At 45.4% G+C, this 14,463-nt stretch overlaps 1 protein-coding gene across 6 annotated transcripts in view; it reads right to left on the minus strand.

Moving 5' to 3' along the window:
• Positions 1-14,463, minus strand: part of SERPINB6 (serpin family B member 6) — a 35,076-nt gene that overhangs the window by 11,800 nt on the left and 8,813 nt on the right. The window contains exon 1 of one of the 6 annotated variants that reach the window (XM_040644997.1): positions 8,512-8,660. The exons of 2 other annotated variants lie outside the window; for them this stretch is intronic. The gene's annotated coding sequence lies outside the window, so the exon portion shown is untranslated. Of the gene's footprint in view, positions 1-8,057; positions 8,080-8,181; positions 8,315-8,382; positions 8,405-8,511; positions 8,661-14,463 lie in introns of those variants that run through there. 3 more of the 6 variants (XM_040645000.1, XM_008692867.2, XM_008692866.2) reach the window with 3 other exon arrangements.

Genomic DNA, 14,463 nt, shown 5'->3' on the forward strand with positions numbered 1-14,463 from the left:
TAAAATTCTCCTGAATACAACTGATCGTATGATGATACAGAAATAACCTCAGGATTTTGCAGGGCCTTGGGAACAGCAACATAAACAAAAGTAGCCATTACATGAAACTGATGCAAAGTTATATTATTTGGATTTCATATTAGCAAAGGCTCCCTGCTTACCAATTTTAAAAGAAACAACTGTTCAAACAGGTTTAAGAATGAAGAGCGAGGTAAGAGGAGGCACCACAGGACAAGAAGCGCAGTCCCAAGCATTCCCGACACAATCAAATGTCAGGACTCAGGTTCTGTGGGTCCCCCGCCACACTAATCTCCTTCCCTGGGGACAGGGGTACCTCTGGCTTTGCCCCCAAGATGGCTCGGCCCCCACTGACGGGCTACACAGCCCCTCAGTGAATGGAGAAAGCTGAAAGATTTAAAAGTATATTTTTTTTTAAAAAAAGGAAGAAAGCTGAAAGATCAGTAGTTCCTCAACGTAACGCAGCTTCAGTCTTATTTTAAATGCTGACCCTGGGAAGAACAGGCCAGGACATTCAGAGGAAAAGGCACGAGTCAGGAGGGAGAGGAGGTTCACAGTCCCAGCTCTGGGACTGTAAAGACGTTCTTGATTTCTGTCCCTGTGTGAGGAGGATCTGTGTTCCCCTCCATCGTCAATGCCTACTAATTGTCAGCTGAGTGTGGCTCACTCTGCGAAGCCCACGGTGACGTCTAATAGCTCCCATTTCTCAGCTGCAAGTGACTGATAGCCACCAAAGGTGAAATTACATCCACATCCTATAAAAATTGCTAAATAAAAAAGAAATATGAAATCAATGATGCCCCATAGGTTTATCCCAGATATGCAGGATAATCTTATAGCAGAAAATATGTTAATCGTGAGATAACTAAATTGCGCACTCGTAATAAACGTCCTTGAATCAAATAGGAAATGGCACTTCCTATACGTCCTTAACGTGATGAGGACTGTCAGCCATCACCATGGATGAAAAATATTAGAAACAGTTCCCTTGTTCCCCAAACAGGAATAATAACGAATAACTAGATTAAAAAGCTTTAACTTGAGAAAAATTTATAAGTATTCCTTTTTGAGTATTACCACACTGGGACCTACATTAGCACTTTTCCTAAAAAGACTCTTACAACTCTGTAAGGCAGGTTGAGAATATCAGCATTTGACAAGCAAAGAAATTGAGCCATAGCTGTTTTCTCCTGCCCCTGTGGTCACGAGGCTCTACAGGTAGTGGGGTGAAGGTGGGAAACCAGGTCTGTGTGGCTCTGGAGTTCTCTCTCTTAATCGCTAAGGCATACCGACTTCAAAAAAAAAAAAAGGACAGGTGGAGAACAAATTAAAGATACCTTTTCAAAACACAATTTTTGAGAGTTCAAAAACCATTAATTTCCAACAATGACTAAGATAGGTATTCCTTCCTATTCTGTGTAAATGATACTATAAATTGGTATACCAATATTTCCAGAGCGTAATTTAGAATTATATAAAAAATAAAGGAAGACAAAAAACATCATGAAAACATTCATATTACCTGAACCAAAAATTCCACATCTAGGGATTTAATTAAAGGTAAAACTCAGAGTTATTGATGCAAATTCCATGCACGGACCAACAGGGCAACATAGATCGTTCCCGTCTTCACTCCCCCTCGCAAGAAGAACTAACATCTATTCAAGAACGAGACACCACTGAGAGAATCCTAGAACACGGGGTGAGGCTGCAGACAGACTGCATTAGACAAGTAAGAGGAGCAACTACACATTGACCATACTGCCTCCCACCCCCCAGGACAGTGCAACACCATGTGGAGAGGTCTTCCCCGAGTCTCCAGTTTCTCCAGTGGGAAAGAGAACCCAGGGGAGACAAGCAGCCTCCCCCAGCATTGGGGTTGTTTTGCAGGAGCCCCTACTCTGATCTCACACTACAGAGACTGCAGGGGAATCTGCATGGCTCAACCACTGGGCATCTGTGATGGAGAAGAGGGGAGGGGCTTGCAACAACCAGCACATGGATCTTGGCAGACCAAGTTCATGTTTGCAGTGTCCAGCCAGTAATCCCACCCAGAGGCTTTGCTCAACTGTAGGACTAAGTCAAGGATGCACTCTGACCAGGGAACATGCTGGGGTGGAGATCTGCCTGATTCAGATCTTCAAACTAGGAGATTGCCAGCCCTAGAGTGCAGTTTGCCCATGCCCAGGCAACATGCTGATGATAGCCCCACCCGCTGCGGAAAGTGCCTTCCAGCCCCATCTCACCAGAAGGCCTTTACAACTCGTGGAAGCTGTGTTGCCCAGTGGTGCTTGAGCTGAGAGGGGGGCAGGCAGAGCTGACTGCCCCCACAGCAAAGCCAGTACCAGGTATGGAGGCAGAGGCATTAATCACAGAGGACTGAGGGTAGCTCAGGACCCTCCCAACCAGACAGACTGTTTGGGAAACTGAGAGTAGCTTGGAGCAGCCTTCCCTTTCCCACCCAGGCAAGGTAGCCGAACCACAGCCCCACCTGCTGTGGAGAGGGTCTTCTGGCCCCATCTAACCAGAAGGGCTGGGGACAAGCCCGGGGGTGCTATGCAGCCTAGGGGTGTTTAGCCAAGAGAAGGACAGACAGAGCTGAGAATTTATAGAGCAAAGCCAGTGGTCCTGTTCAACAGGGAACTTCGGGTATGGATCAGTCTGAGTTAAGACAACAAGGAGTTTTACCAGCTCTAGAGCTGCTTCTCCTACTGCACTGGAACAGGGGATCTAATTCATAGCCCCACTCATCTCCGAATACAGCCTTCGGCCTGTCCAATCAGGGAACCTAACCAGAGCACATGAGAAGCCCATTCAACCTTCCTAGGAGCACAGGCCCCTGAACAGAGAGCACAGCCTGTGACTTGCCCCATCTGCAGAGTGAAACCTGTGGCCTCACCTGAGTAGGGAACTCAGTGCACACTCTGGCCTGATTCAGCGCCCCAAACAATGAGTTGCATAGGCCCTGGTTTCTGGCCTGCTGCCCTGGCAGGGCAGGAAAGCTAATTCAGAGCCCCAGCTGCTACTGAATATAGTACCCCCTGACCATCTAGTAAGCCAGACCAGAAAATCCAAGCAGCTGCTGAGCCCACCCTACAGCCTCACTTAGGTAGGGAACCAGGCCAGTAGTCCTACCCACCATTCTCGGCCAGTGGCACAACCCACCATCTCCATCCTCAGAGCTCGAACAGTTGCCTCACCTCAAACTAGACCATAATAACAGGCCCCACCTGCCCAAAAACATTAGCAGATGTATCCAGAAACCCAACTGTGCTGACTGGTGAAGAACTGTCTCTGCCAACACAAATCTGTAAAGTCTAGAAGAGAAACCCCATTAGTCAAATGTGTAGATACCAGCGTAAGGAATCAGGATCATGAAAAATCAGGTAAACAGGAAACCACCAAAGGAAACTAATAAAGCTCCAGTAACAGACCTAAAAGAAACGGAGATCTATGAACTGTCAGAAAAAGAATTCAGAATAATCCTCTTAAGGTAGCTTAGTGAGCTAAAAGAAAGTACAGACTTAAAACTAAACAAAATTAGGAAAACAATGCAGGATCGAAATGAGAAGTCTGACAAGGAAATAACCACCATCAAAAAAATCCCTAAAAACTGAAATCTTAGAGTTGAAAGTACAATAACGGAACTGAACCAAAGAATTCAAGAGTTTCGAAGGCAGACTTGATCATGTGGACAAAAGAATCAGTGATCCGGAGGATAGGATACTGGAAATTATTCAGTTAGAGAAACAAAATGAAAAACAGTGAAGAAAGTCCAGGGGAATTATAAGACACAATGAAAAGAAAGAATATTTGCGCCATGAGAATTCCAGAGGGGAAGAGAAAGAGAAAGGGACAGAGAGTTTATTTAAAGCAATAATGGCTGGAAACTTCCAAAACCTGGGGAGAGAAATGGATGTCTACATCCATGAGGCCCAAAGGACCCCAAATAGGCTGAACATGAACAGGGCTGAGACACATCATAATTAAATTGTCAAAAGACAAAGAAAGAACTTTAAGAGCAGCAAGAGAAGAGAGAAGTTACATACTTGCGGGAACCCCAGTAAGACTATAAACAGATTTCTCAACAAAAATTTTTCAGGCCAGGAGAGAATGAGATGGCATCAAAAATATTGAAAAAACAAAAATAAAAACAAAAACAAACAAAACCCCAAAACTGTCAACTAAGAATTCTGTGCCCGGTGAAGCTCTCCCTCAGAAACAAATAAGGGATAAAGACTTTCCCACACAAACAGAAGCTGAGGGATTTCATTACCACCAGACCGGCCTTACAAGAAATGCTAAAGGGAACTCTTTGAGTGGGAGTAGAAGAACACTAACACAAAAACACAAAAAGGTAGAATAAATCTCACTGGTAATGCTAAATATATAGTTATAGTTAGATTCTGCAACATGGTAACAGTGGTACATAACTCACTTAAACCCTAGTTTAAAAGTTAAAAAGAGATTAATGTAGCAAAAAACCCCATAAATATAATAATCTGTTATTAGTTCCTCAACAGAAAAAATGTTAATTGTAACAGCAATTACTTATAATGTGAGAGGGAGAAGAAGTTAAGCTATTATCAGTTTAAAATAGGGTTTATAGGGGCGCCTGGGTGGCTCGCTCGGTTAAGCGTCTGCCTTACGCTCAGGTCATGATCCCAGGGTCCTGGGATTGAGCCCCAAGTCGGGCTTCCAGCTCAGTAGAAAGTCGGCTTCTCTGCCCCTCCCCTGGCTTGTGCACATTCTCTCTCTCTCCCTCTCTTTCACTCTCTCTCTCTCAAGTAAATAAATAAGACCTTTAAAAAATTTTTTTAAACCAAACTTGAGTAGACATTGAGACTTCTATGAACCTTATAAATCAAGACTTACAAATCCAGTAAGCTAGGCTCACCTAAGACTTTCAAACACGTTTAAGAACACACAGAGCATCACAGTGGTTACAAAAACCATTTGTACACCTGTGCGTAAGTCTAGCACAAAGATATTAACACCATGGATTTACCGTATTCTATCTTTGTTACATCTCCTTATACATTTCCCAAGGTGACAGTAATGCTCATTTGAATGGTTCTCTGGGGCTCAGTCAATCTTAAGGGACCATCCTCTCCCCACACAAGGAGCCTGGTTCTTGGTCACTGTGAGGTCCCCACCACTCCTTGGAGTTGGACACTCACTCTTTGGTAGACAAGCACCTTCCAGTGGGCGGGGGAGTTGTGAGCTTCATTTCCACCTTTGCAGGCATTTTACAAGGTCCAAAGCAAAACACCAACTTTCAGTTCCTTGTAACCCAGTGTCTTCCCTTAAAATGAAGTAGTATTTGAGTTTTCCTCTCTCTGGGTCGTATAACTTGGCTATAAGCTTAATTTTTAGGCCTTAGGTTGGTTTGTGTAACTACTGTGCTTGTTAGCCTAGGAACCTGGGATAACAGAACTTTTTACATTAACAATCACAGATGGATCATCACACAGCATTTCCTGAAACATTACTGAAATTCCTTGGTGCCTTTTTAAAGCTCATTTTGTCTGCCTCATTTGAAGTTATTAATGGACTCAGGGATTTGTATAAACAATGCGTTAGCTGATCTCAGTTTTCTTCTCGGTGCTCACACTGCCATAACTAGGCTGGTGGGGGGGGGGGGTGTCTCTTTAAATTGGTTACTTTATCTTGACATGTTGATTTCAAATGTCCTTGCTCTAGGGCAACAACCCTAGCTCTTACCAGCCCATTTTGATTTTTTTTCAGTCCAAACACCTGAGGTATCAGCCCCTCTCCTGGTTTCTTGTAATGGAGAAGCGTTGTAAAGTACAAAATACAGAACTTCAAGGAGTATGTGAGTTTTGATGCTGTTGTTTGGGCCACACCAGTGACAAAGCCAGATAGATGTTTCCTTTCAGGTCCCAAATGTGCCATACTGTAAATGAGACTGCCACATAAAGTTTTTATACACTTGACTTTTCTAAAGCATAATCACACTCAGAGGCATTCTTCTGGGCTGCCACTGTACCACCTTGCTCTCTCATTATACTCAGGTATTGCTACCTCTGTTTATCAGTCATGTTTTGGACACACCACTGTCCCACATGTCACACTGCTATCTTCTCTGAGAGATCTCTTTGCCAATAATATCCTTTGTGTCAGACCCCAATGTCTTCCGGCTTCATGGTTTACTCCCTTATTTTGATGAAGCAAATTGTCCAATAGTTTTCCAAAATACAATACATACATTTTGGCTTCTTGCATGTCCAAAAGTCTTTACCATTTCATTTAATTGACAGTTTGGCAGGGTCTGGAGTGAGCTGCACAGCATTTTACCTCCAAATTTCTGATGCATTGCTACATTGCTTTCCAGCCCTCAGCTCTGCTGTTAGGAAGTCTGATGACATTCTGACCCCACTCCCATCCCTCCTTCCCCATGTCTCCATTCTTAAAAAGCTCATATCCTTTATTCTAAAGGGGGACATAAAAACTGGGTAGTAAGGTTTTATTAATGAACAATTTCATATATGAGTGTGTGTGTATAAAACAAGTCTGACAAATCTATCCTCGCACCATTATTTTTCCCTGTAGCACCATCAGTAACTTTGAGCAATTAATGTTCACAATTGATTTGAGTCAACCAATCAAGTGTTCATTTTTTAAAGTGCCACTGTTTGTGCTTCTTGCCTTCCAGGTCTCCATTAAGATTGGCTTAATAGAGACTTGGGCTTCTGCTCTGTCCCTACCTTTGTGTTCTGGTATACTGTGTGTGTTTTACTTTTCTGAACAGCAGTTCTCCAATATGTAAACAGGAGATGATTCTTTCTATTTACAGGTTTACTGTGAGAATTAAGTAAACTAATGTCTGGCATGCAGTGGGTATTCAACAAATGCGTAGAATGATACACTGTTTCCTTTCTTCTGATGTCTAGGCCTGATCTCAGGTCATCAAGCTTGGAAATGTAAGGTATGTGGTCTTCCTCCAGATCTTACAACAAACACCAAGTATAATACAGGGTACTCTCAGTATAAACAGAAAAGAATGGTGATTCCATTCATTCTAATTTCACCCTACTCTTACAGGTGGAGCTAACTATACAGAATATCCTGAATTGTAATAAGATGCCTTGGATTGGAATTGGCCTCATATAATTTTAAATACTTAGCTGATGTGTCCAAGTATAACTAAAATTGTACCCTTTCTCTGTGATGGCATAAAAGAAAGGATACAGTCATTCAAAAGTAGTCATGAAATACTGGGTCACACCCCTATAATACTGATAACAGCTTCATTCATGTTAACCAGAGTGCACACTTCTTAGTCAGCAATACAATGCTGCTGAGCCAGAATCCAAAGGTTACTTTTGCCCTCTCATCTCACCACATCATTCCTAAACCACATCTGGGAGGAAGCAGGCAACCTCGGGTCCGTCATATTCCCGTCCTCAGGTACAGCTGTATGGCCCAAGGAGTAAAAGTGCCAACACTGACCCAGTTCCCGCCTAGCATCTAGGTATTTCTTCCTGGCAGCATATGACTATTCATTTCCCATACTTTCTTTTCTAAAACTGAGCTTTATGGGGAGAAAGGGGGAAAGAAAGTAACTTATGTGCCAATTTCATCTAGCACACAAGCCCCAAGTATGATTAAAATTTCTACCATGTCCTCTTAGCCCCTTAGACACCACATCTTGGAATATTTTGCCTGCGGGGAGTTAAATGAAAAAACACAGAAGTACCAAGATCTGGAATGATGCTCACGAGTATCTCTGCAGGCCTGAGTGACCTGGAAAAGTGCTGCGGAATTTGCGAAGCACCCAAGCAAGCGCAGGCCACACCGGTGGGCAGGAAGACCAAGGCGCAGGTTCAGTGAAGAGGCGCTGGGCAGCCAGAATCAGGCCGCCTTTAGCACCGACCCCCGGCCTTCTCTACGACCTCCAGCACCCCCCGGATTCCCAACGCCCGGCGCCCCGCGGGCCTAGGCCACGGGGCGGGCGGGGTCACCTGTAGCCGAGGGACAGGCGAAGTCACCAGTGGCAGGGGACCGCGCGAGGTCACCTGTGGCCGTGGGACCCAGCGCAGCAGTTCCGCACGCTCGGCGCTGTCCCCATGCCCGCTCGCGCTTCCTCCACTGCGGGCGCGGGGCTGCGCGTCCCTGTCTAGGCGGCCATGCACAACTCACCAGATGGCGTCACTGTCGGCCAGGCCGCCGGACTCCTCCAGCGAACCCGAACCCAAACGCTCACACCCCACCCCTCCCAGCCAGGACTGCAGGAGTCACGGCCCCGCCCTCTCCACGCGCGACCCCGGCTCCCGTGAGGCCACGCCCCTTCCCCTCCCACGCGCGTCCGCGGCCACGCCCCAGTCCGCGCGAGCCCCCGACCTGTGCGCGACTGTGATGCGCAGCCCCTCCGCTCGCCGCGGCCTTTCTACCCTGCCTCCCGCGCTCTCCTGGCCTTGGAGCGGAGGACAGACCCTCGCGTGCGGGGCGGGTCCCACGCCAGACACGTACCTCGGAGGGTCAGCGCCGCGGTCTGTAGGGAAGGGAGTAGCTCTCGGGCCTCAAATACCCGCGCGGCCGGAGGGCGGGGCGAGTCCGGGGACGCGAGGCAGCGCGCCGCCCACCCCGTGACCGCCAGCGGCTGTCCGCAGCAGCGGGGGCGCGCAGGAGCGAGCGGAGGGAGCTGAGCAGGTGTGCGCCTGGTACTCCTGTGCACTTTGACCGCCACCCGGGGGCCCGCCGATCCGCGGCCGCAGGAGTGGCCGCACCGCCTTTCTGGGCCTGTTTCCTTGAGCTCGCCCGCTGGGCCAGCAGGGAAGTGAATCAAAGGAAGGCCTGACCCTCCAGAGGTGTTCAGTCGGAGGGCGGCCCTGCGTGGCCACACCAGAGCCTTACCGTGGCTTTGTAGAGCCCGTGAATGATGTTCTCGGTGACTAGAAGAGTGCCAGTTCCTGGCACATGAGCATAAGTTCTCCACGGCAGGACAGAAATTTATTTTTTATGTATTTTGTAGAGATTGAGGGGGTGGGGATGGGCAGAGGGAGAAGGAGAGAATCTTAAGCAGGCCCCATCTCAGGACCCCTGAGATCATGACCTAAGTGCAAATCAAGAGTGGGACGCTAACCGAGAGAGCCACCCAGACGCCCCAGGACAGAAATTTTAAATGAACAAACTCTAAGTGATCATCTTGTGTGTTCAAAGACTCCAGTAGTCTTCCAACGCATGTGAATTTAAACTCCAGGGTACTGACTAAACAAATGCGTAGGAAATCCACCTTTGCCATCTTAGAGCAGCCTTGGAGAATGGAAAGGGCTCGGGTGACTGGAGGAGGGGAAAATGCTATTCACGTTTTAAAAATGAGTTCAATTTTGGAAACCTCAAACTGTTTTGTGCTTCCTCCATTCTTACCCTAGGCCAGGAGTTCTCAACATGGACACTAATAACACCTGAGCTGGATTTTTCTTGGTCGTGCTCTGACACTGTAGAATGTTTAACAGCATTCCTGGCCTCTCTACCCACTACATGGCAGTAGCAAACCCCACCATCCCTCTCCCAGTTATGACTGTTTTGATTTTATTTTTGGAGTACTGAAACATAAAGGAATACCCAGAGGTATCACTCCACGTTTATATTCTCCATTCCTTTTCAACCCATTTTTATTAGCTTCAGGTTTGTCTTTCCAGCTTACCCTTTTGCAAACATATATGTGTGTGTGTGCTGATCCAAAAGGTGGCTTTCTATTACTTACCTATCTGTCCATCTTTTATCTATGAATAGTCCTGCAACTTGCTTTTTTTCATTCAACAATAAACCTTGGAGATCTATGTATTTGCTACAGAGAGCATCCTTATTCCTTTTCATGGCTACCTCATTTTCATCGTGTGTCACCGATGGCCATTTGGGTTGTTTCCAATCTTATGTCATTATAAATAATGCCACCAATAACCTAGTGCTGTGCTTCTCAAACTTAAATGCACGTGTGAAGGATCTGGGGTGTGGTTAAAATGTGGATTCTGATTCAGTAGGTCCTGAGATACAGCATTTCTAACAAGCTCCCAGGTTGCTGAGGCTGCTGTCCCATAGACCACACTTTCAGGAGCAAGATACTAGTGTAAATACTGTTTTGTGTTAGTGGAGAAATATCCATTAATCCAGATTCCTAGATTCCTAGAAATGGGATTGCTAGGTCACAGGAAAAATACACATATTTTTGTTAGTTATTGTCAAATTCCTCTCCCAGGGATTGTATCATCTTGTCCTCTCACCAGCTGCGTCTAAGCAGTTCTTCACAGCCTTACCAACAGGGATACTTGGACATCTTTAGATTTTTACCAATCTGATAGGGGAGAAATGTTATCTCATGTTGTTTTAATTACCATTTCCTTTATTATGAGTGAAGCTGAACATCTTTTCATATGTTTAAAAGCATTTCCTCAGGACACCTGGGTGGCTCAGTTGGTTAAACACCCCACCCTTGATTTCTGCTCAGGTCATGATCTCAGGGTCATGAGATTGAGCTCTGTGTGGAGCTTAAGATTCTCTTCCTCCCCCTCTGTCCCCCCATCCCCACTCATGTGCACATGCACGTGCTCTTGCTCTCTCTTAAAAAAAAAGAAAGAAAAGAAAAAGCATTGCCTCTTTTCTGTTTCCCCCTGTGAACTGTTAATGACTTTTATTCATTTTTTTAACTCATTTGGTCTTTTTCTTCTTGATTCTTAAGTGCTCTTTATATAGTAGCATTAGTCCTCTGTGATATAAGTTGCAAATATATTCTCCCAGCTTCTCCTCTGTTTTCTGACTTTGTTTTCGGTGGTTTCAGCATACTTTTTCGTTTTTAATGTAGTCAAATTTAATGAGTTTTCCTTTATTGCTTCTAGATTTTTGAGTCATAATTAGAAACTCCTTCTCTAGATTATACAGTTCACTAAGGTTTTCTTCGAGTATTTGTTTTTTTTTTTTTAAGATTTTTTTTATTTATTTATTCGACAGAGATAGAGACAGCCAGCGAGAGAGGGAACACAAGCAGGGGGAGTGGGAGAGGAAGAAGCAGGCTCATAGCGGAAGAGCCTGATGTGGGGCTCGATCCCATAACGCCAGGATCACGCCCTGAGCCGAAGGCAGACGCTTAACCGCTGTGCCACCCAGGCACCCCTTCTTCGAGTATTTGTATAGTTTCATTTCAGCCCCAAGTAATGATGGGAGGAAGAGAGAGCAGTAACGATGGAAGGCAAGAGTACCCCAGTCCATGTGCTGAAGGCCACTCACACAGTTGCTGCTCAGTAGTACTCGGTGATTCATTGCTGTCTCATGTTTGGAAAATTCACTTCAAATACAGCAATGATGTCAACAAAAAAGATCTGATTCCAGAGAATGTCTTTTTCTTGCCAATTCCAGTTTAATTGATCTCTGTTATTAACCCTGACAGAAAACATACGCCTCTGACTCTCGGCAATAGCATGGCATTTTATTTCCCAAATTGCCCTGGATGGGGGATTGGTTCAATTTCAGTTTCAAAGGACTTTGGTAACTCCATGTGAAATATAAGTAAAACAGACCCCTTTTGGTGTTTATAGAGCAGTCTGAATTTACAATCAGTAAATTGGAAATAAAGATTCTCGATTATGATACTACACAAAGCTCATTCTACTTATGAATTTGGCATCATTACAGGTAAATGTTTTGCTGTGTTTTATTTTCGAAAATAATCCCCCTTTTAAATGTTGGAAATAATAGATTGACAAAAACCCATTTAAAAAGCGTGTGGCAACCTGTATTCAGCTTATTTAACACAAGTTGGTTTTGACATGAATGTACAGCACAGTAACTCACCCGTGACCAAAGAGCAGTAACTAAAACATCACCCTGAATAAGTGCATTCTATTCTGCTGACATTCAACCCTCATACAAAAGGAGAAGAAAGGAGGGGCGCCTGGGTAGCTCAGATGGTTAAGCGTCTGCCTTTGGCTCCGGTCATGATCCCAGGGTCCCACATCGAGCCCCCTGCTCAGCAGGGAGACTGCTTCTCCCTCTCCCTCTCCCTCTGCCTCTCCCCCTGCTTGTGCGCTCCTCTCTCTCTCAAAGAAATAAATAAAATCTTCAAAAAAAAAGAAAGGAAACTCGTCTCATAACTGGAACCTGTGGCCATGACATTTATGTTATGTAATACTGTTGTTTTCTATGTCTATGCTCAGTGCTGTGCAGACTAACTGGAACGAACGTCCATTAAACTGGTGGAGCACTTCTACCTTGATCTCAATGGTAGAGTTGGATTTGTATTGATTTAATGATACCTTTTAAAAATCAGATTACAGTAAATGAGCCAAGCCAGACTAAGTGTCTAAATAGTCACCTGGGGCCTTAAATAAGTTAAGAAGAAGAAGGAGAAGAAGGAGAAGGAGAAGAAGGAGAAGAAGAAGAAGAAGAAGAAGAAGAAGGGGAAAAGAAGAAGGAGGAGGAGGAGGATAGGGAGGGGGAAGGGAGGGGGAGGAGTGAGGAGTAGGGAGGAGAAGGGAGAAGAAAGAAGAAGAAGAAGAAAGAAGAAGAAGAGAACCCTAATGGACTGAACCATCCCTGATCGGGTCAATTGCTTAGCAAAACCAATTTAATTAAATAGACATCTACCACACATCTGCAGTGCAAAACTCTGAGACTGGCCCAGAACTAGAACCTCTGCTCTCCCATAAAGCACATAACATAATTTCCCAGGCAACTATCTCACATTTGGTTTTCCCTACAGATAGTAAACATTGCAATGTTTCCTACAAACAATCTAAAAGTTATTCAAATGGCATAGCAATGGCCTGTTAGCAACCTCGTAATACTTAACAGTTCTTCATATCTAATGTTCTTTCAAAGAAATTGTAGCAGCCTTTCTTAGAGATTCACTTGACAGACATGTTCACGTCATAGGTCACTTCTGAAAGACAGGCCAGGTTGGCAGCAGATAACAGAGGTCATGAACATGGAGAGCGTTGCTGGAAGGTTGACCCCTGCTAAGGACAAAATGTAACCTTGTCTTCTGCCAGTGACAGGTCATCAAAGAGGCCAATAAATAACACCCTGAAATCAAAACTACAATGAAATATCACCTCACCCCTGTCAGAATGGCTAAAATCAACAACACAAGAAACAACAAGTATTGGAGAGGATGTGGAGAAAGGGGAACCCTCATACACTGTTGGTGGGAGTGCAAACTGGTGCAGCCACTGTGGAAAACAGCATGGAGACTCCTCAAAGAGTTAAGAATAGAACTACCCTACCATCCAGTAATTGCAGTACTAGGTATTTACCCAAAGAATACAAAAATACTAATTCAAAGGGATAGCAGCACCCCCGTGTTTGTAGCACCATTGTTTACAACAGCCAAGATATGGAAGCAGCCAAACTGAGGGTCGGGGGGGGGGGGGGGGATAATAGGTGAAGGAGGTTAGAGAGTATGCGTGTTGTGATGAGCACCGGGTGACATATGGAACTGTCGAATCACTGAAATCAATACAGCACTGTATATTAACTAACTGGAATGAAAATATAAACTTAAAAAACATAAACTAAGACATTGCCCAAAGTGGGCAAAATGTGAGAAGCAGAGATCTAATGAACCTGTCGGCAGTGGCTGAACAAAGACTGCTCACTCCCTTCCTGTGGGAGTTGGTGACCCCCTTTTGGGAAACATTTGGAAACTGAGGTGAGGTCTCGATTTTTCCTACCCCAGAAAAGCTTCTGGAATGATATCTAAGGAGCTGAGAGGTAGACATCAGGCTTATCTGCATTTTCTCCTTGAGGACAGTTTGGGGAGTATCCAAGCCTCTGCACCCTGCACAGCCGAGCTGGTGAGCGCTGGCCCGCACTGCTCCCACCGTACTCCCTGCTCCTCTGGACTCCCTGCAAAGAGCTCGGCTCCTCCGGCTCCTCCCGGTGCTTTCTGGGACCCACGCCAAGAACCTAAAAAACAAAAACAAAAAAAACCTACCTGCCTTCTTTCCTCGAATACCTTGGCAGAGGTTTGGGCAGCAACCCTGGAGCATTTTTGAGAGTGATCAGCCCCCAGCTTTCTTTCCAGACTCCTAGGGACCCCGTGCTAGACAAGATTCCTTTTCCCCCTGGGTTTCCTTCCCTAAAATGTGACCGTAGTCCTGCGACTGAGATAAATCCATGGTCCTTCCCAATGGACCTCACGTTGACTCTCTGTCCTTCCTGGGATTCTCGGAAAACTCCAGCACGGCCGTGCCTCTTCCACTCGGCAGCTGGCAGACGACCTTGGTGAGGGTGAAGGACTGAGTGGAACAAGCGGCCGGGGCTCCTGCGCTCCGCTGCAGTTTTCCATCACAGCATGTTCAAACGGAGAAGTGCCTTTTGTAAATCCTCCCCAGCTCCATACCCTCGAAGCCCCACTAGACAGAAGAGCTGGAAAACCCCAAGCTTCACTTACTAAACATTTATAATACTGAGTATTGTCTTGGGCCC

The sequence above is a fragment of the Ursus maritimus genome, unplaced genomic scaffold (assembly GCF_017311325.1).
Source record: "Ursus maritimus isolate PB19 unplaced genomic scaffold, ASM1731132v1 scaffold_30, whole genome shotgun sequence".
In the NCBI taxonomy this organism is placed as follows: domain Eukaryota; kingdom Metazoa; phylum Chordata; class Mammalia; order Carnivora; family Ursidae; genus Ursus; species Ursus maritimus.